This window comes from Falco punctatus (assembly GCF_963210335.1).
Source record: "Falco punctatus genome assembly, contig: scaffold_39, whole genome shotgun sequence".
Taxonomy (NCBI): Eukaryota; Metazoa; Chordata; class Aves; order Falconiformes; family Falconidae; genus Falco; species Falco punctatus.
The window spans coordinates 1,013,866-1,037,366 of record NW_027660073.1 but is presented as its reverse complement, the minus strand read 5'-3'; positions in this window follow the sequence as shown (position 1 = coordinate 1,037,366).

Here is a 23,501-nt window from a genome sequence, read left to right as displayed (position 1 = left end):
TACATTGCCCCGGTAGCCAGATGAAAGACACCACAAAAGTGGTTCTACCTGCTTGCTGGGCTGAGATGGGCAATGGCTGACTTTTGGAGTCGGCTGGTGACAAAATGTTCCAAACACACCCCATGCACAACTCCCCCGGGGAAGGTGCCAGAAAGGAGTTCTGTTGGTAGTTCTTCCACTGCCCCGGTAGCCAGATGAAAGACACCACAAAAGTTGTTTTACCTTCTTTCTGGGCTGAGATGGGGAATCGCTGACTTTTGGAGTCGGCTGGTGACAAAATGTTCCAAACACACCCCATGCACAACACCCCGGGGAAGATGCCAGAAAGGAGTTCTGTTGGTAATTCTTACACTGCCCCGGTAGCCAGCTGAAAGACACCACAAAAGTGGTTCTACCTGCTTTCTGGGCTGAGATGGGGAATAGCTGACTTTTGGACTCGGCTGGTGACAAAGTGTTCCAAACACACCCCATGCACAACTCCACCGGGGAAGGTGCCAAAATCAGTTCCGTTGGTAGTTGTTACATTGCCCCGGTAGCCAGCTGAAAGACACCACAAAAGTGGTTCTACCTGCTTGCTGGGCTGAGATGGGCAATGGCTGACTTTTGGAGTCGGCTGGTGACAAAATGTTCCAAACACACCCCATGCACAACTCCCCCGGGGAAGGTGCCAGAAAGGAGTTCTGTTGGTAGTTCTTCCACTGCCCCGGTAGCCAGCTGAAAGACACCACAAAAGTTGTTCTACCAGCTTTCTGGGCTGAGATGGGAAATCGCTGACTTTTGTTGTCGGCTGGTGACAAAGTGTTCCAAACACACCCCATGCACAACTCCACCGGGGAAGGTGCCAAAATCAGTTCCGTTGGTAGTTGTTACATTGCCCCGGTAGCCAGATGAAAGACACCACAAAAGTGGTTCTACCTGCTTGCTGGGCTGAGATGGGCAATGGCTGACTTTTGGAGTCGGCTGGTGACAAAATGTTCCAAACACACCCCATGCACAACTCCCCCGGGGAAGGTGCCAGAAAGGAGTTCTGTTGGTAGTTCTTCCACTGCCCCGGTAGCCAGCTGAAAGACACCACAAAAGTTGTTCTACCTGCTTTCTGGGCTGAGATGGGAAATCGCTGACTTATGGAGTCGGCCTGTGACAAAGTGTTCCAAACACACCCCATGCACAACTCCACCGGGGAAGGTGCCAAAATCAGTTCCGTTGGTAGTTGTTACATTGCCCCGGTAGCCAGATAAAAGACACCACAAAAGTGGTTCTACCTGCTTGCTGGGCCTAGATGGGCAATCGCTGACTTTTGGAGTCGGCTGGTGACAAAATGTTCCAAACACACCCCATGCACAACTGCACCGGGGAAGATGCCAGAAAGGAGTTCTGTTGGTAGTTCTTACACTGCCCCGGTAGCCAGCTGAAAGACACCACAAAAGTGGTTCTACCTGCTTGCTGGGCTAAGATGGGGAATCGCTGACTTTTGGAGTCGGCCGGAGACAAAACGTTCCAAACACACCCCATGCACAACTCCACCGGGGAAGGTGCCAGAAAGGAGTTCTGTTGGTAGTTCTTCCACTGCCCCGGTAGCCAGATGAAAGACACCACAAAAGTTGTTCTACCTGCTTTCTGGGCTGAGATGGGGAATCGCTGACTTTTGGACTCGGCTGGTGACAAAGTGTTCCAAACACACCCCATGCACAACTCCCCCGGGGAAGATGCCAGAAAGGAGTTCTGTTGGTAGTTCTTACACTGCCGTGGTAGCCAGCTGAAAGACACCAAAAAAGGGGTTCTACCTGCTTGCTGGGCTGAGATGGGGAATCGCTGACTTTTGGAGTCGGCTGGTGACAAAATGTTCCAAACACACCCCATGCACAACTGCACCGGGGAAGGTGCCAGAAAGGAGTTCTGTTGGTAGTTCTTCCACTGCCCCGGTAGCCAGATGAAAGACACCACAAAAGTGGTTCTACCTGCTTGCTGGGCTGAGATGGGGAATCGCAGACTTTTGGAGTCGGCCTGTGACAAAATGATCCAAACACACCCCATGCACAACTCCACCGGGGAAGGTGCCAAAATCAGTTCCGTTGGTAGTTGTTACATTGCCCCGGTAGCCAGATGAAAGACACCACAAAAGTGGTTCTACCTGCTTGCTGGGCTGAGATGGGCAATGGCTGACTTTTGGAGTCGGCTGGTGACAAAATGTTCCAAACACACCCCATGCACAACTGCACCGGGGAAGATGCCAGAAAGGAGTTCTGTTGGTAGTTCTTACACTGCCCCGGTAGCCAGATGAAAGACACCAAAAAAGGGGTTCTACCTACTTTCTGGGCTAAGATGGGGAATCGCTGACTTTTGGAGTCGGCTGGTGACAAAATGTTCCAAACACACCCCATGCACAACTGCACCGGGGAAGGTGCCAGAAAGGAGTTCTGTTGGTAGTTCTTACACTGCCCCGGTAGCCAGCTGAAAGACACCACAAAAGTTGTTCTACCTGCTTTCTGGGCTGTGATGGGGAATCGCTGACTTTTGGACTCGGCTGATGACAAAATGTTCCAAACACACCCCATGCACAACTCCCCCGGGGAAGATGCCAGAAAGGAGTTCTGTTGGTAGTTCTTACATTGCCCCGGTAGCCAGATGAAAGACACCACAAAAGTGGTTCTACCTGCTTGCTGGGCTGAGATGGGCAATGGCTGACTTTTGGAGTCGGCTGGTGACAAAATGTTCCAAAGACACCCCATGCACAACTCCCCCGGGGAAGGTGCCAGAAAGGAGTTCTGTTCGTAGTTCTTCCACTGCCCCGGTAGCCAGATGAAAGACACCACAAAAGTTGTTCTACCTGCTTTCTGGGCTGAGATGGGGAATCGCTGACTTTTGGAGTCGGCTGGTGACAAAATGTTCCAAACGCACCCCATGAACAACTCCCCCGGGGAAGGTGCCAGAAAGGAGTTCTGTTGGTAGTTCTTACACTGCCCCGGTAGCCAGCTGAAAGACACCACAAAAGTGGTTCTACCTGCTTTCTGGGCTGAGATGGGGAATCGCTGACTTTTGGACTCGGCTGGTGACAAAGTGTTCCAAACACACCCCATGCACAACTCCACCGGGGAAGGTGCCAAAATCAGTTCCGTTGGTAGTTGTTACATTGCCCCGGTAGCCAGATGAAAGACACCAAAAAAGGGGTTCTACCTACTTTCTGGGCTAAGATGGGGAATCGCTGACTTTTGGAGTCGGCCGGAGACAAAACGTTCCAAACACACCCCATGCACAACTCCACCGGGGAAGGTGCCAGAAATGAGTTCTGTTGGTAGTTATTCCACTGCCCCGGTAGCCAGCTGAAAGACACCACAAAAGTTGTTCTACCTGCTTTCTGGGCTGAGATGGGGAATCGCTGACTTTTGGACTCGGCTGATGACAAAATCTTCCAAACACACCCCATGCACAACTCCCCCGGGGAAGATGCCAGAAAGGAGTTCTGTTGGTAGTTCTTCCACTGCCCCGGTAGCCAGCTGAAAGACACCACAAAAGTTGTTCTACCTGCTTGCTGGGCTGAGATGGGGAATCGCTGACTTTTGGACTCGGCTGATGACAAAATCTTCCAAACACACTCCATGCACAACTCCCCCGGGGAAGATGCCAGAAAGGAGTTCTGTTGGTAGTTCTTACACTGCCCCGGTAGCCAGCTGAAAGACACCAAAAAAGGGGTTCTACCTACTTTCTGGGCTAAGATGGGGAATCGCTGACTTTTGGAGTCGGCTGGTGACAAAATGTTCCAAACATACCCCATGCACAACTCCACCGGGGAAGGTGCCAGAAAGGAGTTCTGTTGGTAGTTCTTCCACTGCCCCGGTAGCCAGATGAAAGACACCACAAAAGTGGTTCTACCTGCTTGCTGGGCTGAGATGGGCAATGGCTGACTTTTGGAGTCGGCTGGTGACAAAATGTTCCAAACACACCGCATGCACAACTCCCCCGGGGAAGATGCCAGAAAGGAGTTCTGTTGGTAGTTCTTACACTGCCCCGGTAGCCAGATGAAAGACACCACAAAAGTGGTTCTACCTACTTTCTGGGCTAAGATGGGGAATCGCTGACTTTTGGAGTCGGCCGGAGACAACACGTTCCAAACACACCCCATGCACAACTCCACCGGGGAAGGTGCCAGAAAGGAGTTCTGTTGGTAGTTATTCCACTGCCCCGGTAGCCAGCTGAAAGACACCACAAAAGTTGTTCTACCTGCTTTCTGGGCTGAGATGGGGAATCGCTGACTTTTGGACTCGGCTGATGACAAAATCTTCCAAACACACCCCATGCACAACTCCCCCGGGGAAGATGCCAGAAAGGAGTTCTGTTGGTAGTTCTTCCACTGCCCCGGTAGCCAGCTGAAAGACACCACAAAAGTGGTTCTACCTGCTTGCTGGGCTGAGATGGGGAATCGCTGACTTTTGGACTCGGCTGATGACAAAATCTTCCAAACACACCCCATGCACAACTCCACCGGGGAAGATGCCAGAAAGGAGTTCTGTTGGTAGTTCTTACATTGCCCCGGTAGCCAGCTGAAAGACACCAAAAAAGGGGTTCTACCTACTTTCTGGGCTAAGATGGGGAATCGCTGACTTTTGGAGTCGGCTGGTGACAAAATGTTCCAAACACACCCCATGCACAACTCCACCGGGGAAGGTGCCAGAAAGGAGTTCTGTTGGTAGTTCTTACACTGCCCCGGTAGCCAGCTGAAAGACACCACAAAAGTGGTTCTACCTGCTTGCTGGGCTGAGATGGGCAATGGCTGACTTTTGGAGTCGGCTGGTGACAAAATGATCCAAACACACCCCATGCACAACTCCACCGGGGAAGGTGCCAAAATCAGTTCCGTTGGTAGTTGTTACATTGCCCCGGTAGCCAGATGAAAGACACCACAAAAGTGGTTCTACCTGCTTGCTGGGCTGAGATGGGCAATGGCTGACTTTTGGAGTCGGCTGGTGACAAAATGTTCCAAACACACCCCATGCACAACTGCACCGGGGAAGGTGCCAGAAAGGAGTTCTGTTGGTAGTTCTTCCACTGCCCCGGTAGCCAGCTGAAAGACACCACAAAAGTTGTTCTACCTGCTTTCTGGGCTGAGATGGGAAATCGCTGACTTATGGAGTCGGCCTGTGACAAAGTGTTCCAAACACACCCCATGCACAACTCCACCGGGGAAGGTGCCAAAATCAGTTCCGTTGGTAGTTGTTACATTGCCCCGGTAGCCAGATAAAAGACACCACAAAAGTGGTTCTACCTGCTTGCTGGGCCTAGATGGGCAATCGCTGACTTTTGGACTCGGCTGATGACAAAATCTTCCAAACACACTCCATGCACAACTCCCCCGGGGAAGATGCCAGAAAGGAGTTCTGTTGGTAGTTCTTACACTGCCCCGGTAGCCAGCTGAAAGACACCAAAAAAGGGGTTCTACCTACTTTCTGGGCTAAGATGGGGAATCGCTGACTTTTGGAGTCGGCTGGTGACAAAATGTTCCAAACATACCCCATGCACAACTCCACCGGGGAAGGTGCCAGAAAGGAGTTCTGTTGGTAGTTCTTCCACTGCCCCGGTAGCCAGATGAAAGACACCACAAAAGTGGTTCTACCTGCTTGCTGGGCTGAGATGGGCAATGGCTGACTTTTGGAGTCGGCTGGTGACAAAATGTTCCAAACACACCGCATGCACAACTCCCCCGGGGAAGATGCCAGAAAGGAGTTCTGTTGGTAGTTCTTACACTGCCCCGGTAGCCAGATGAAAGACACCACAAAAGTGGTTCTACCTACTTTCTGGGCTAAGATGGGGAATCGCTGACTTTTGGAGTCGGCCGGAGACAACACGTTCCAAACACACCCCATGCACAACTCCACCGGGGAAGGTGCCAGAAAGGAGTTCTGTTGGTAGTTATTCCACTGCCCCGGTAGCCAGCTGAAAGACACCACAAAAGTTGTTCTACCTGCTTTCTGGGCTGAGATGGGGAATCGCTGACTTTTGGACTCGGCTGATGACAAAATCTTCCAAACACACCCCATGCACAACTCCCCCGGGGAAGATGCCAGAAAGGAGTTCTGTTGGTAGTTCTTCCACTGCCCCGGTAGCCAGCTGAAAGACACCACAAAAGTGGTTCTACCTGCTTGCTGGGCTGAGATGGGGAATCGCTGACTTTTGGACTCGGCTGATGACAAAATCTTCCAAACACACCCCATGCACAACTCCACCGGGGAAGATGCCAGAAAGGAGTTCTGTTGGTAGTTCTTACATTGCCCCGGTAGCCAGATGAAAGACACCACAAAAGGGGTTCTACCTACTTTCTGGGCTAAGATGGGGAATCGCTGACTTTTGGAGTCGGCTGGTGACAAAATGTTCCAAACACACCCCATGCACAACTCCACCGGGGAAGGTGCCAGAAAGGAGTTCTGTTGGTAGTTCTTACACTGCCCCGGTAGCCAGCTGAAAGACACCACAAAAGTGGTTCTACCTGCTTGCTGGGCTGAGATGGGCAATGGCTGACTTTTGGAGTCGGCTGGTGACAAAATGATCCAAACACACCCCATGCACAACTCCACCGGGGAAGGTGCCAAAATCAGTTCCGTTGGTAGTTGTTACATTGCCCCGGTAGCCAGATGAAAGACACCACAAAAGTGGTTCTACCTGCTTGCTGGGCTGAGATGGGCAATGGCTGACTTTTGGAGTCGGCTGGTGACAAAATGTTCCAAACACACCCCATGCACAACTGCACCGGGGAAGGTGCCAGAAAGGAGTTCTGTTGGTAGTTCTTCCACTGCCCCGGTAGCCAGCTGAAAGACACCACAAAAGTTGTTCTACCTGCTTTCTGGGCTGAGATGGGAAATCGCTGACTTATGGAGTCGGCCTGTGACAAAGTGTTCCAAACACACCCCATGCACAACTCCACCGGGGAAGGTGCCAAAATCAGTTCCGTTGGTAGTTGTTACATTGCCCCGGTAGCCAGATAAAAGACACCACAAAAGTGGTTCTACCTGCTTGCTGGGCCTAGATGGGCAATCGCTGACTTTTGGAGTCGGCTGGTGACAAAATGTTCCAAACACACCCCATGCACAACTGCACCGGGGAAGATGCCAGAAAGGAGTTCTGTTGGTAGTTCTTACACTGCCCCGGTAGCCAGCTGAAAGACACCAAAAAAGGGGTTCTACCTGCTTGCTGGGCTAAGATGGGGAATCGCTGACTTTTGGAGTCGGCCGGAGACAAAACGTTCCAAACACACCCCATGCACAACTCCACCGGGGAAGGTGCCAGAAAGGAGTTCTGTTGGTAGTTCTTCCACTGCCCCGGTAGCCAGATGAAAGACACCACAAAAGTTGTTCTACCTGCTTTCTGGGCTGAGATGGGGAATCGCTGACTTTTGGACTCAGCTGGTGACAAAGTGTTCCAAACACACCCCATGCACAACTCCCCCGGGGAAGATGCCAGAAAGGAGTTCTGTTGGTAGTTCTTACACTGCCGTGGTAGCCAGCTGAAAGACACCAAAAAAGGGGTTCTACCTGCTTGCTGGGCTGAGATGGGGAATCGCTGACTTTTGGAGTCGGCTGGTGACAAAATGTTCCAAACACACCCCATGCACAACTGCACCGGGGAAGGTGCCAGAAAGGAGTTCTGTTGGTAGTTCTTCCACTGCCCCGGTAGCCAGATGAAAGACACCACAAAAGTGGTTCTACCTGCTTGCTGGGCTGAGATGGGGAATCGCAGACTTTTGGAGTCGGCCTGTGACAAAATGATCCAAACACACCCCATGCACAACTCCACCGGGGAAGGTGCCAAAATCAGTTCCGTTGGTAGTTGTTACATTGCCCCGGTAGCCAGATGAAAGACACCACAAAAGTGGTTCTACCTGCTTGCTGGGCTGAGATGGGCAATGGCTGACTTTTGGAGTCGGCTGGTGACAAAATGTTCCAAACACACCCCATGCACAACTGCACCGGGGAAGATGCCAGAAAGGAGTTCTGTTGGTAGTTCTTACACTGCCCCGGTAGCCAGATGAAAGACACCAAAAAAGGGGTTCTACCTACTTTCTGGGCTAAGATGGGGAATCGCTGACTTTTGGAGTCGGCTGGTGACAAAATGTTCCAAACACACCCCATGCACAACTGCACCGGGGAAGGTGCCAGAAAGGAGTTCTGTTGGTAGTTCTTACACTGCCCCGGTAGCCAGCTGAAAGACACCACAAAAGTTGTTCTACCTGCTTTCTGGGCTGTGATGGGGAATCGCTGACTTTTGGACTCGGCTGGTGACAAAATGTTCCAAACACACCCCATGCACAACTCCCCCGGGGAAGGTGCCAGAAAGGAGTTCTGTTGGTAGTTCTTACATTGCCCCGGTAGCCAGATGAAAGACACCACAAAAGTGGTTCTACCTGCTTGCTGGGCTGAGATGGGCAATGGCTGACTTTTGGAGTCGGCTGGTGACAAAATGTTCCAAAGACACCCCATGCACAACTCCCCCGGGGAAGGTGCCAGAAAGGAGTTCTGTTCGTAGTTCTTCCACTGCCCCGGTAGCCAGATGAAAGACACCACAAAAGTTGTTCTACCTGCTTTCTGGGCTGAGATGGGGAATCGCTGACTTTTGGAGTCGGCTGGTGACAAAATGTTCCAAACGCACCCCATGAACAACTCCCCCGGGAAAGGTGCCAGAAAGGAGTTCTGTTGGTAGTTCTTACACTGCCCCGGTAGCCAGCTGAAAGACACCACAAAAGTGGTTCTACCTGCTTTCTGGGCTGAGATGGGGAATCGCTGACTTTTGGACTCGGCTGGTGACAAAGTGTTCCAAACACACCCCATGCACAACTCCACCGGGGAAGGTGCCAAAATCAGTTCCGTTGGTAGTTGTTACATTGCCCCGGTAGCCAGATGAAAGACACCAAAAAAGGGGTTCTACCTACTTTCTGGGCTAAGATGGGGAATCGCTGACTTTTGGACTCGGCTGGTGACAAAGTGTTCCAAACACACCCCATGCACAACTCCACCGGGGAAGGTGCCAAAATCAGTTCCGTTGGTAGTTGTTACATTGCCCCGGTAGCCAGATGAAAGACACCACAAAAGTGGTTCTACCTGCTTGCTGGGCTGAGATGGGCAATGGCTGACTTTTGGAGTCGGCTGGTGACAAAATGTTCCAAACACACCCCATGCACAACTCCACCGGGGAAGATGCCAGAAAGGAGTTCTGTTGGTAGTTCTTACACTGCCCCGGTAGCCAGCTGAAAGACACCAAAAAAGGGGTTCTACCTACTTTCTGGGCTAAGATGGGGAATCGCTGACTTTTGGAGTCGGCTGGTGACAAAATGTTCCAAACACACCCCATGCACAACTCCACCGGGGAAGGTGCCAGAAAGGAGTTCTGTTGGTAGTTCTTACACTGCCCCGGTAGCCAGATGAAAGACACCACAAAAGTTGTTCTACCTGCTTTCTGGGCTGAGATGGGGAATCGCTGACTTTTGGACTCGGCTGGTGACAAAATGTTCCAAACACACCCCATGCACAACTCCCCCGGGGAAGATGCCAGAAAGGAGTTCTGTTGGTAGTTCTTACATTGCCCCGGTAGCCAGATGAAAGACACCACAAAAGTGGTTCTACCTGCTTGCTGGGCTGAGATGGGGAATCGCTGACTTTTGGAGTCGGCTGGTGACAAAATGTTCCAAAGACACCCCATGCACAACTGCACCGGGGAAGGTGCCAGAAAGGAGTTCTGTTGGTAGTTCTTCCACTGCCCCGGTAGCCAGATGAAAGACACCACAAAAGTTGTTCTACCTGCTTTCTGGGCTGAGATGGGGAATCGCTGACTTTTGGAGTCGGCTGGTGACAAAATGTTCCAAACGCACCCCATGAACAACTCCCCCGGGGAAGGTGCCAGAAAGGAGTTCTGTTGGTAGTTCTTACACTGCCCCGGTAGCCAGCTGAAAGACACCACAAAAGTGGTTCTACCTGCTTTCTGGGCTGAGATGGGGAATAGCTGACTTTTGGACTCGGCTGGTGACAAAATGTTCCAAACACACCCCATGCACAACTGCACCGGGGAAGATGCCAGAAAGGAGTTCTGTTGGTAGTTCTTACACTGCCCCGGTAGCCAGATGAAAGACACCACAAAAGTTGTTCTACCTGCTTTCTGGGCTGAGATGGGGAATCGCTGACTTTTGGAGTCGGCTGGTGACAAAATGTTCCAAACGCACCCCATGAACAACTCCCCCGGGGAAGGTGCCAGAAAGGAGTTCTGTTGGTAGTTCTTACACTGCCCCGGTAGCCAGCTGAAAGACACCACAAAAGTGGTTCTACCTGCTTTCTGGGCTGAGATGGGGAATAGCTGACTTTTGGACTTGGCTGGTGACAAAATGTTCCAAACACACCCCATGCACAACTGCACCGGGGAAGGTGCCAGAAAGGAGTTCTGTTGGTAGTTCTTACACTGCCCCGGTAGCCAGCTGAAAGACACCACAAAAGTGGTTCTACCTGCTTTCTGGGCTGAGATGGGGAATAGCTGACTTTTGGACTTGGCTGGTGACAAAATGTTCCAAACACACCCCATGCACAACTGCACCGGGGAAGATGCCAGAAAGGAGTTCCGTTGGTAGTTCTTACACTGCCCGGTAGCCAGCTGAAAGACACCAAAAAAGGGGTTCTACCTACTTTCTGGGCTAAGATGGGGAATCGCTGACTTTTGGAGTCGGCTGGTGACAAAATGTTCCAAACACACCCCATGCACAACTCCACCGGGGAAGGTGCCAGAAAGGAGTTCTGTTGGTAGTTCTTACACTGCCCCGGTAGCCAGCTGAAAGACACCACAAAAGTGGTTCTACCTGCTTTCTGGGCTGAGATGGGGAATAGCTGACTTTTGGACTCGGCTGGTGACAAAATGTTCCAAACACACCCCATGCACAACTGCACCGGGGAAGATGCCAGAAAGGAGTTCTGTTGGTAGTTCTTACACTGCCCCGGTAGCCAGATGAAAGACACCACAAAAGTTGTTCTACCTGCTTTCTGGGCTGAGATGGGGAATCGCTGACTTTTGGAGTCGGCTGGTGACAAAATGTTCCAAACGCACCCCATGAACAACTCCCCCGGGGAAGGTGCCAGAAAGGAGTTCTGTTGGTAGTTCTTACACTGCCCCGGTAGCCAGCTGAAAGACACCACAAAAGTGGTTCTACCTGCTTTCTGGGCTGAGATGGGGAATAGCTGACTTTTGGACTTGGCTGGTGACAAAATGTTCCAAACACACCCCATGCACAACTGCACCGGGGAAGATGCCAGAAAGGAGTTCCGTTGGTAGTTCTTACACTGCCCGGTAGCCAGCTGAAAGACACCAAAAAAGGGGTTCTACCTACTTTCTGGGCTAAGATGGGGAATCGCTGACTTTTGGAGTCGGCTGGTGACAAAATGTTCCAAACACACCCCATGCACAACTCCACCGGGGAAGGTGCCAGAAAGGAGTTCTGTTGGTAGTTCTTACACTGCCCCGGTAGCCAGCTGAAAGACACCACAAAAGTGGTTTTACCTCCTTGCTTGGCTGAGATGGGGAATAGCTGACTTTTGGACTCGGCTGGTGACAAAATGTTCCAAACACACCCCATGCACAACTGCACCGGGGAAGGTGCCAGAAAGGAGTTCTGTTGGTAGTTCTTACACTGCCCCGGTAGCCAGCTGAAAGACACCACAAAAGTTGTTCTACCTGCTTTCTGGGCTGAGATGGGGAATCGCTGACTTTTGGACTCGGCTGGTGACAAAGTGTTCCAAACACACCCCATGCACAACTGCACCGGGGAAGGTGCCAAAATCAGTTCCGTTGGTAGTTGTTACATTGCCCCGGTAGCCAGCTGAAAGACACCACAAAAGTGGTTCTACCTGCTTGCTGGGCTGAGATGGGCAATGGCTGACTTTTGGAGTCGGCTGGTGACAAAATGTTCCAAACACACCGCATGCACAACTCCCCCGGGGAAGGTGCCAGAAAGGAGTTCTGTTGGTAGTTCTTCCACTGCCCCGGTAGCCAGCTGAAAGACACCACAAAAGTGGTTCTACCTGCTTGCTGGGCTGAGATGGGGAATCGCAGACTTTTGGAGTCGGCCTGTGACAAAATGATCCAAACACACCCCATGCACAACTCCACCGGGGAAGGTGCCAAAATCAGTTCCGTTGGTAGTTCTTACATTGCCCCGGTAGCCAGATGAAAGACACCACAAAAGTGGTTCTACCTGCTTGCTGGGCTGAGATGGGCAATGGCTGACTTTTGGAGTCGGCTGGTGACAAAATGTTCCAAACACACCCCATGCACAACTCCCCCGGGGAAGGTGCCAGAAAGGAGTTCTGTTCGTAGTTCTTCCACTGCCCCGGTAGCCAGATGAAAGACACCACAAAAGTTGTTCTACCTGCTTTCTGGGCTGAGATGGGGAATCGCTGACTTTTGGAGTCGGCTGGTGACAAAATGTTCCAAACGCACCCCATGAACAACTCCCCCGGGGAAGGTGCCAGAAAGGAGTTCAGTTGGTAGTTCTTACACTGCCCCGGTAGCCAGCTGAAAGACACCACAAAAGTGGTTCTACCTGCTTGCTGGGCTGAGATGGGGAATCGCTGACTTTTGGACTCGGCTGGTGACAAAGTGTTCCAAACACACCCCATGCACAACTCCACCGGGGAAGGTGCCAAAATCAGTTCCGTTGGTAGTTGTTACATTGCCCCGGTAGCCAGATGAAAGACACCAAAAAAGGGGTTCTACCTACTTTCTGGGCTAAGATGGGGAATCGCTGACTTTTGGAGTCGGCCGGAGACAAAACGTTCCAAACACACCCCATGCACAACTCCACCGGGGAAGGTGCCAGAAATGAGTTCTGTTGGTAGTTATTCCACTGCCCCGGTAGCCAGCTGAAAGACACCACAAAAGTTGTTCTACCTGCTTTCTGGGCTGAGATGGGGAATCGCTGACTTTTGGACTCGGCTGATGACAAAATCTTCCAAACACACCCCATGCACAACTCCCCCGGGGAAGATGCCAGAAAGGAGTTCTGTTGGTAGTTCTTCCACTGCCCCGGTAGCCAGCTGAAAGACACCACAAAAGTTGTTCTACCTGCTTGCTGGGCTGAGATGGGGAATCGCTGACTTTTGGACTCGGCTGATGACAAAATCTTCCAAACACACTCCATGCACAACTCCCCCGGGGAAGATGCCAGAAAGGAGTTCTGTTGGTAGTTCTTACACTGCCCCGGTAGCCAGCTGAAAGACACCAAAAAAGGGGTTCTACCTACTTTCTGGGCTAAGATGGGGAATCGCTGACTTTTGGAGTCGGCTGGTGACAAAATGTTCCAAACACACCCCATGCACAACTCCACCGGGGAAGGTGCCAGAAAGGAGTTCTGTTGGTAGTTCTTACACTGCCCCGGTAGCCAGCTGAAAGACACCACAAAAGTGGTTCTACCTGCTTGCTGGGCTGAGATGGGCAATGGCTGACTTTTGGACTCGGCTGGTGACAAAATGTTCCAAACACACCGCATGCACAACTCCCCCGGGGAAGATGCCAGAAAGGAGTTCTGTTGGTAGTTCTTACACTGCCCCGGTAGCCAGATGAAAGACACCACAAAAGTGGTTCTACCTACTTTCTGGGCTAAGATGGGGAATCGCTGACTTTTGGAGTCGGCCGGAGACAACACGTTCCAAACACACCCCATGCACAACTCCCCCGGGGAAGATGCCAGAAAGGAGTTCTGTTGGTAGTTCTTCCACTGCCCCGGTAGCCAGCTGAAAGACACCACAAAAGTTGTTCTACCTGTTTTCTGGGCTGAGATGGGCAATGGCTGACTTTTGGAGTCGGCTGGTGACAAAATGTTCCAAACACACCGCATGCACAACTCCCCCAGGGAAGATGCCAGAAAGGAGTTCTGTTGGTAGTTCTTACACTGCCCCGGTAGCCAGATGAAAGACACCAAAAAAGGGGTTCTACCTACTTTCTGGGCTAAGATGGGGAATCGCTGACTTTTGGAGTCGGCCGGAGACAAAACGTTCCAAACACACCCCATGCACAACTCCACCGGGGAAGGTGCCAGAAAGGAGTTCTGTTGGTAGTTATTCCACTGCCCCGGTAGCCAGATGAAAGACACCACAAAAGTTGTTCTACCTGCTTTCTGGGCTGAGATGGGCAATGGCTGACTTTTGGACTCGGCTGGTGACAAAGTGTTCCAAACACACCCCATGCACAACTGCACCGGGGAAGATGCCAGAAAGGAGTTCTGTTGGTAGTTCTTACACTGCCCCGGTAGCCAGCTGAAAGACACCAAAAAAGGGGTTCTACCTGCTTTCTGGGCTGAGATGGGGAATCGCTGACTTTTGGAGTCGGCTGGTGACAAAATGTTCCAAACACACCCCATGCACAACTCCACCGGGGAAGGTGCCAAAATCAGTTCCGTTGGTAGTTGTTACATTGCCCCGGTAGCCAGATGAAAGACACCACAAAAGTGGTTCTACCTGCTTGCTGGGCTGAGATGGGCAATGGCTGACTTTTGGAGTCGGCTGGTGACAAAATGTTCCAAACACACCCCATGCACAACTCCACCGGGGAAGATGCCAGAAAGGAGTTCTGTTGGTAGTTCTTACACTGCCCCGGTAGCCAGCTGAAAGACACCAAAAAAGGGGTTCTACCTACTTTCTGGGCTAAGATGGGGAATCGCTGACTTTTGGAGTCGGCTGGTGACAAAATGTTCCAAACACACCCCATGCACAACTCCACCGGGGAAGGTGCCAGAAAGGAGTTCTGTTGGTAGTTCTTACATTGCCCCGGTAGCCAGATGAAAGACACCACAAAAGTGGTTCTACCTGCTTGCTGGGCTGAGATGGGGAATCGCTGACTTTTGGAGTCGGCTGGTGACAAAATGTTCCAAAGACACCCCATGCACAACTGCACCGGGGAAGGTGCCAGAAAGGAGTTCTGTTGGTAGTTCTTACACTGCCCCGGTAGCCAGCTGAAAGACACCACAAAAGTGGTTCTACCTGCTTTCTGGGCTGAGATGGGGAATAGCTGACTTTTGGACTTGGCTGGTGACAAAATGTTCCAAACACACCCCATGCACAACTGCACCGGGGAAGATGCCAGAAAGGAGTTCCGTTGGTAGTTCTTACACTGCCCGGTAGCCAGCTGAAAGACACCAAAAAAGGGGTTCTACCTACTTTCTGGGCTAAGATGGGGAATCGCTGACTTTTGGAGTCGGCTGGTGACAAAATGTTCCAAACACACCCCATGCACAACTCCACCGGGGAAGGTGCCAGAAAGGAGTTCTGTTGGTAGTTCTTACACTGCCCCGGTAGCCAGCTGAAAGACACCACAAAAGTGGTTTTACCTCCTTGCTTGGCTGAGATGGGGAATAGCTGACTTTTGGACTCGGCTGGTGACAAAATGTTCCAAACACACCCCATGCACAACTGCACCGGGGAAGGTGCCAGAAAGGAGTTCTGTTGGTAGTTCTTACACTGCCCCGGTAGCCAGCTGAAAGACACCACAAAAGTTGTTCTACCTGCTTTCTGGGCTGAGATGGGGAATCGCTGACTTTTGGACTCGGCTGGTGACAAAGTGTTCCAAACACACCCCATGCACAACTCCACCGGGGAAGGTGCCAAAATCAGTTCCGTTGGTAGTTGTTACATTGCCCCGGTAGCCAGCTGAAAGACACCACAAAAGTGGTTCTACCTGCTTGCTGGGCTGAGATGGGCAATGGCTGACTTTTGGAGTCGGCTGGTGACAAAATGTTCCAAACACACCGCATGCACAACTCCCCCGGGGAAGATGCCAGAAAGGAGTTCTGTTGGTAGTTGTTACACTGCCCCGGTAGCCAGATGAAAGACACCACAAAAGTTGTTCTACCTGCTTTCTGGGCTGAGATGGGGAATCGCTGACTTTTGGACTCGGCTGGTGACAAAGTGTTCCAAACACACCCCATGCACAACTCCACCGGGGAAGGTGCCAAAATCAGTTCCGTTGGTAGTTCTTACATTGCCCCGGTAGCCAGCTGAAAGACACCACAAAAGTGGTTCTACCTGCTTGCTGGGCTGAGATGGGGAATCGCTGACTTTTGGACTTGGCTGGTGACAAAATGTTCCAAACACACCGCATGCACAACTCCACCGGGGAAGATGCCAGAAAGGAGTTCTGTTGGTAGTTCTTACACTGCCCCGGTAGCCAGATGAAAGACACCAAAAAAGGGGTTCTACCTGCTTTCTGGGCTGAGATGGGGAATAGCTGACTTTTGGACTCGGCTGGTGACAAAGTGTTCCAAACACACCCCATGCACAACTCCACCGGGGAAGGTGCCAAATTCAGTTCCGTTGGTAGTTGTTACATTGCCCCGGTAGCCAGCTGAAAGACACCACAAAAGTGGTTCTACCTGCTTGCTGGGCTGAGATGGGCAATGGCTGACTTTTGGAGTCGGCTGGTGACAAAATGTTCCAAACACACCCCATGCACAACTCCCCCGGGGAAGGTGCCAGAAAGGAGTTCTGTTGGTAGTTCTTCCACTGCCCCGGTAGCCAGCTGAAAGACACCACAAAAGTTGTTCTACCTGCTTTCTGGGCTGAGATGGGGAATAGCTGACTTTTGGACTCGGCTGGTGACAAAGTGTTCCAAACACACCCCATGCACAACTCCACCGGGGAAGGTGCCAAAATCAGTTCCGTTGGTAGTTCTTACATTGCCCCGGTAGCCAGATGAAAGACACCACAAAAGTGGTTCTACCTGCTTGCTGGGCTGAGATGGGCAATGGCTGACTTTTGGAGTCGGCTGGTGACAAAATGTTCCAAAGACACCCCATGCACAACTCCCCCGGGGAAGGTGCCAGAAAGGAGTTCTGTTGGTAGTTCTTCCACTGCCCCGGTAGCCAGATGAAAGACACCACAAAAGTTGTTTTACCTTCTTTGTGGGCTGAGATGGGCAATCGCTGACTTTTGGAGTCGGCTGGTGACAAAATGTTCCAAACGCACCCCATGCACAACACCCCGGGGAAGATGCCAGAAAGGAGTTCTGTTGGTAGTTCTTACACTGCCCCGGTAGCCAGCTGAAAGACACCACAAAAGTGGTTCTACCTGCTTTCTGGGCTGAGATGGGGAATAGCTGACTTTTGGACTTGGCTGGTGACAAAATGTTCCAAACACACCGCATGCACAACTCCCCCGGGGAAGATGCCAGAAAGGAGTACTGTTGGTAGTTCTTACACTGCCCCGGTAGCCAGATGAAAGACACCAAAAAAGGGGTTCTACCTACTTTCTGGGCTAAGATGGGGAATCGCTGACTTTTGGAGTCGGCTGGTGACAAAATGTTCCAAACACACCCCATGCACAACTGCACCGGGGAAGATGCCAGAAAGGAGTTCTGTTGGTAGTTCTTACACTGCCCCGGTAGCCAGCTGAAAGACACCACAAAAGTGGTTTTACCTGCTTGCTTGGCTGAGATGGGGAATAGCTGACTTTTGGACTCGGCTGGTGACAAAATGTTCCAAACACACCCCATGCACAACTGCACCGGGGAAGGTGCCAGAAAGGAGTTCTGTTGGTAGTTCTTACACTGCCCCGGTAGCCAGCTGAAAGACACCACAAAAGTGGTTCTACCTGCTTGCTGGGCTGAGATGGGCAATGGCTGACTTTTGGAGTCGGCTGGTGACAAAATGTTCCAAACACACCGCATGCACAACTCCCCCGGGGAAGATGCCAGAAAGGAGTTCTGTTGGTAGTTCTTACACTGCCCCGGTAGCCAGATGAAAGACACCACAAAAGTTGTTCTACCTGCTTTCTGGGCTGAGATGGGGAATCGCTGACTTTTGGACTCGGCTGGTGACAAAGTGTTCCAAACACACCCCATGCACAACTCCACCGGGGAAGGTGCCAAAATCAGTTCCGTTCGTAGTTCTTACATTGCCCCGGTAGCCAGCTGAAAGACACCACAAAAGTTGTTCTACCTGCTTGCTGGGCTGAGATGGGGAATCGCTGACTTTTGGACTTGGCTGGTGACAAAATGTTCCAAACACACCGCATGCACAACTCCCCCGGGGAAGATGCCAGAAAGGAGTTCTGTTGGTAGTTCTTACACTGCCCCGGTAGCCAGATTAAAGACACCAAAAAAGGGGTTCTACCTGCTTTCTGGGCTGAGATGGGGAATAGCTGACTTTTGGACTCGGCTGGTGACAAAGTGTTCCAAACACACCCCATGCACAACTCCACCGGGGAAGGTGCCAAATTCAGTTCCGTTGGTAGTTGTTACATTGCCCCGGTAGCCAGATGAAAGACACCACAAAAGTGGTTCTACCTGCTTGCTGGGCTGAGATGGGCAATGGCTGACTTTTGGAGTCGGCTGGTGACAAAATGTTCCAAACACACCCCATGCACAACTCCCCCGGGGAAGGTGCCAGAAAGGAGTTCTGTTCGTAGTTCTTCCACTGCCCCGGTAGCCAGCTGAAAGACACCACAAAAGTTGTTCTACCTGCTTTCTGGGCTGAGATGGGGAATAGCTGACTTTTGGACTCGGCTGGTGACAAAGTGTTCCAAACACACCCCATGCACAACTCCACCGGGGAAGGTGCCAAAATCAGTTCCGTTGGTAGTTCTTACATTGCCCCGGTAGCCAGATGAAAGACACCACAAAAGTGGTTCTACCTGCCTGCTGGGCTGAGATGGGCAATGGCTGACTTTTGGACTCGGCTGGTGACAAAATGTTCCAAAGACACCCCATGCACAACTCCCCCGGGGAAGGTGCCAGAAAGGAGTTCTGTTGGTAGTTCTTCCACTGCCCCGGTAGCCAGATGAAAGACACCACAAAAGTTGTTTTACCTTCTTTCTGGGCTGAGATGGGGAATCGCTGACTTTTGGAGTCGGCTGGTGACAAAATGTTCCAAACGCACCCCATGCACAACACCCCGGGGAAGATGCCAGAAAGGAGTTCTGTTGGTAGTTCTTACACTGCCCCGGTAGCCAGCTGAAAGACACCACAAAAGTGGTTCTACCTGCTTTCTGGGCCGAGATGGGGAATAGCTGACTTTTGGACTTGGCTGGTGACAAAATGTTCCAAACACACCCCATGCACAACTCCCCCGGGGAAGGTGCCAGAAAGGAGTTCTGTTGGTAGTTCTTACACTGCCCGGTAGCCAGCTGAAAGACACCACAAAAGTGGTTCTACCTGCTTTCTGGGCTAAGATGGGGAATCGCTGACTTTTGGAGTCGGCTGGTGACAAAATGTTCCAAACACACCCCATGCACAACTCCACCGGGGAAGATGCCAGAAAGGAGTTCTGTTGGTAGTTCTTACACTGCCCCGGTAGCCAGCTGAAAGACACCACAAAAGTGGTTTTACCTGCTTGCTTGGCTGAGATGGGGAATAGCTGACTTTTGGACTCGGCTGGTGACAAAATGTTCCAAACACACCCCATGCACAACTGCACCGGGGAAGGTGCCAGAAAGGAGTTCTGTTGGTAGTTCTTCCACTGCCCCGGTAGCCAGATGAAAGACACCACAAAAGTGGTTCTACCTGCTTTCTGGGCTGAGATGGGGAATCGCTGACTTTTGGACTCGGCTGATGACAAAATCTTCCAAACACACCCCATGCACAACTCCACCGGGGAAGATGCCAGAAAGGAGTTCTGTTGGTAGTTCTTACACTGCCGCGGTAGCCAGCTGAAAGACACCACAAAAGTGGTTCTACCTGCTTGCTGGGCTGAGATGAGCAATGGCTGACTTTTGGAGTCGGCTGGTGACAAAATGTTCCAAACACACCGCATGCACAACTCCCCCGGGGAAGATGCCAGAAAGGAGTTCTGTTGGTAGTTCTTACACTGCCCCGGTAGCCAGATGAAAGACACCACAAAAGTGGTTCTACCTGCTTGCTGGGCTGAGATGGGGAATCGCTGACTTTTGGACTCGGCTGGTGACAAAGTGTTCCAAACACACCCCATGCACAACTCCACCGGGGAAGGTGCCAAAATCAGTTCCGTTGGTAGTTCTTACATTGCCCCGGTAGCCAGCTGAAAGACACCACAAAAGTGGTTCTACCTGCTTGCTGGGCTGAGATGGGGAATCGCTGACTTTTGGACTCGGCTGGTGACAAAATGTTCCAAACACACCGCATGCACAACTCCCCCGGGGAAGATGCCAGAAAGGAGTTCTGTTGGTAGTTCTTACACTGCCCCGGTAGCCAGATGAAAGACACCAAAAAAGGGGTTCTACCTGCTTTCTGGGCTGAGATGGGGAATAGCTGACTTTTGGACTCGGCTGGTGACAAAGTGTTCCAAACACACCCCATGCACAACTCCACCGGGGAAGGTGCCAAATTCAGTTCCGTTGGTAGTTGTTACATTGCCCCGGTAGCCAGATGAAAGACACCACAAAAGTGGTTCTACCTGCTTGCTGGGCTGAGATGGGCAATGGCTGACTTTTGGAGTCGGCTGGTGACAAAATGTTCCAAACACACCCCATGCACAACTCCCCCGGGGAAGGTGCCAGAAAGGAGTTCTGTTGGTAGTTCTTCCACTGCCCCGGTAGCCAGCTGAAAGACACCACAAAAGTTGTTCTACCTGCTTTCTGGGCTGAGATGGGGAATAGCTGACTTTTGGACTCGGCTGGTGACAAAGTGTTCCAAACACACCCCATGCACAACTCCACCGGGGAAGGTGCCAGAAAGGAGTTCTGTTGGTAGTTCTTCCACTGCCCCGGTAGCCAGATGAAAGACACCACAAAAGTGGTTCTACCTGCTTGCTGGGCTGAGATGGGCAATGGCTGACTTTTGGAGTCGGCTGGTGACAAAATGTTCCAAACACACCCCATGCACAACTCCCCCGGGGAAGGTGCCAGAAAGGAGTTCTGTTGGTAGTTCTTCCACTGCCCCGGTAGCCAGATGAAAGACACCACAAAAGTTGTTTTACCTTCTTTCTGGGCTGAGATGGGGAATCGCTGACTTTTGGAGTCGGCTGGTGACAAAATGTTCCAAACACACCCCATGCACAACACCCCGGGGAAGATGCCAGAAAGGAGTTCTGTTGGTAGTTCTTACACTGCCCCGGTAGCCAGCTGAAAGACACCACAAAAGTGGTTCTACCTGCTTGCTGGGCTGAGATGGGGAATAGCTGACTTTTGGACTCGGCTGGTGACAAAGTGTTCCAAACACACCCCATGCACAACTCCACCGGGGAAGGTGCCAAAATCAGTTCCGTTGGTAGTTGTTACATTGCCCCGGTAGCCAGCTGAAAGACACCACAAAAGTGGTTCTACCTGCTTGCTGGGCTGAGATGGGGAATCGCTGACTTTTGGAGTCGGCTGGTGACAAAATGTTCCAAACACACCCCATGCACAACTCCCCCGGGGAAGGTGCCAGAAAGGAGTTCTGTTGGTAGTTCTTCCACTGCCCCGGTAGCCAGCTGAAAGACACCACAAAAGTTGTTCTACCTGCTTTCTGGGCTGAGATGGGGAATCGCTGACTTTTGGACTCGGCTGGTGACAAAATGTTCCAAACACACCCCATGCACAACTGCACCGGGGAAGATGCCAGAAAGGAGTTCTGTTGGTAGTTCTTACACTGCCCGGTAGCCAGCTGAAAGACACCAAAAAAGGGGTTCTACCTACTTTCTGGGCTGAGATGGGGAATCGCTGACTTTTGGACTCGGCTGGTGACAAAATGTTCCAAACACACCCCATGCACAACACCCCCGGGGAAGATGCCAGAAAGGAGTTCTGTTGGTAGTTCTTACACTGCCCCGGTAGCCAGCTGAAAGACACCACAAAAGTGGTTCTACCTGCTTTCTGGGCTGAGATGGGGAATAGCTGACTTTTGGACTCGGCTGGTGACAAAATGTTCCAAACACACCCCATGCACAACTGCACCGGGGAAGGTGCCAGAAAGGAGTTCTGTTGGTAGTTCTTCCACTGCCCCGGTAGTCAGCTGAAAGACACCAAAAAAGTTGTTCTACCTGCTTTCTGGGCTGAGATGGGAAATCGCTGACTTATGGAGTCGGCCTGTGACAAAGTGTTCCAAACACACCCCATGCACAACTCCACCGGGGAAGGTGCCAAAATCAGTTCCGTTGGTAGTTGTTACATTGCCCCGGTAGCCAGATAAAAGACACCACAAAAGTGGTTCTACCTGCTTGCTGGGCCTAGATGGGCAATGGCTGACTTTTGGAGTCGGCTGGTGACAAAATGTTCCAAACACACCGCATGCACAACTCCCCCGGGGAAGATGCCAGAAAGGAGTTCTGTTGGTAGTTCTTACACTGCCCCGGTAGCCAGCTGAAAGACACCAAAAAAGGGGTTCTACCTGCTTGCTGGGCTAAGATGGGGAATCGCTGACTTTTGGAGTCGGCCGGAGACAAAACGTTCCAAACACACCCCATGCACAACTCCCCCGGGGAAGGTGCCAGAAAGGAGTTCTGTTGGTAGTTCTTCCACTGCCCCGGTAGCCAGATGAAAGACACCACAAAAGTTGTTCTACCTGCTTTCTGGGCTGAGATGGGGAATCGCTGACTTTTGGACTCGGCTGGTGACAAAATGTTCCAAACACACCCCATGCACAACTCCCCCGGGGAAGATGCCAGAAAGGAGTTCTGTTGGTAGTTCTTCCACTGCCGCGGTAGCCAGCTGAAAGACACCACAAAAGTGGTTCTACCTGCTTTCTGGGCTGAGATGGGAAATCGCAGACTTTTGGAGTCGGCCTGTGACAAAATGATCCAAACACACCCCATGCACAACTGCACCGGGGAAGGTGCCAGAAAGGAGTTCTGTTGGTAGTTCTTCCACTGCCGCGGTAGCCAGCTGAAAGACACCACAAAAGTGGTTCTACCTGCTTTCTGGGCTGAGATGGGAAATCGCAGACTTTTGGAGTCGGCTGATGACAAAATCTTCCAAACACACCCCATGCACAACTCCCCCGGGGAAGATGCCAGAAAGAAGTTCTGTTGGTAGTTCTTACACTGCCGCGGTAGCCAGCTGAAAGACACCACAAAAGTGGTTCTACCTGCTTTCTGGGCTGAGATGGGGAATCGCTGACTTTTGGACTCGGCTGGTGACAAAGTGTTCCAAACACACCCCATGCACAACTCCCCCGGGGAAGGTGCCAGAAAGGAGTTCTGTTGGTAGTTCTTCCACTGCCCCGGTAGCCAGCTGAAAGACACCACAAAAGTTGTTCTACCTGCTTTCTGGGCTGAGATGGGGAATCGCTGACTTTTGGACTCGGCTGGTGACAAAATGTTCCAAACACACCCCATGCACAACTGCACCGGGGAAGATGCCAGAAAGGAGTTCTGTTGGTAGTTCTTACACTGCCCGGTAGCCAGCTGAAAGACACCAAAAAAGGGGTTCTACCTACTTTCTGGGCTAAGATGGGGAATCGCTGACTTTTGGACTCGGCTGGTGACAAAGTGTTCCAAACACACCCCATGCACAACTCCACCGGGGAAGGTGCCAAAATCAGTTCCGTTGGTAGTTCTTACATTGCCCCGGTAGCCAGCTGAAAGACACCACAAAAGTTGTTCTACC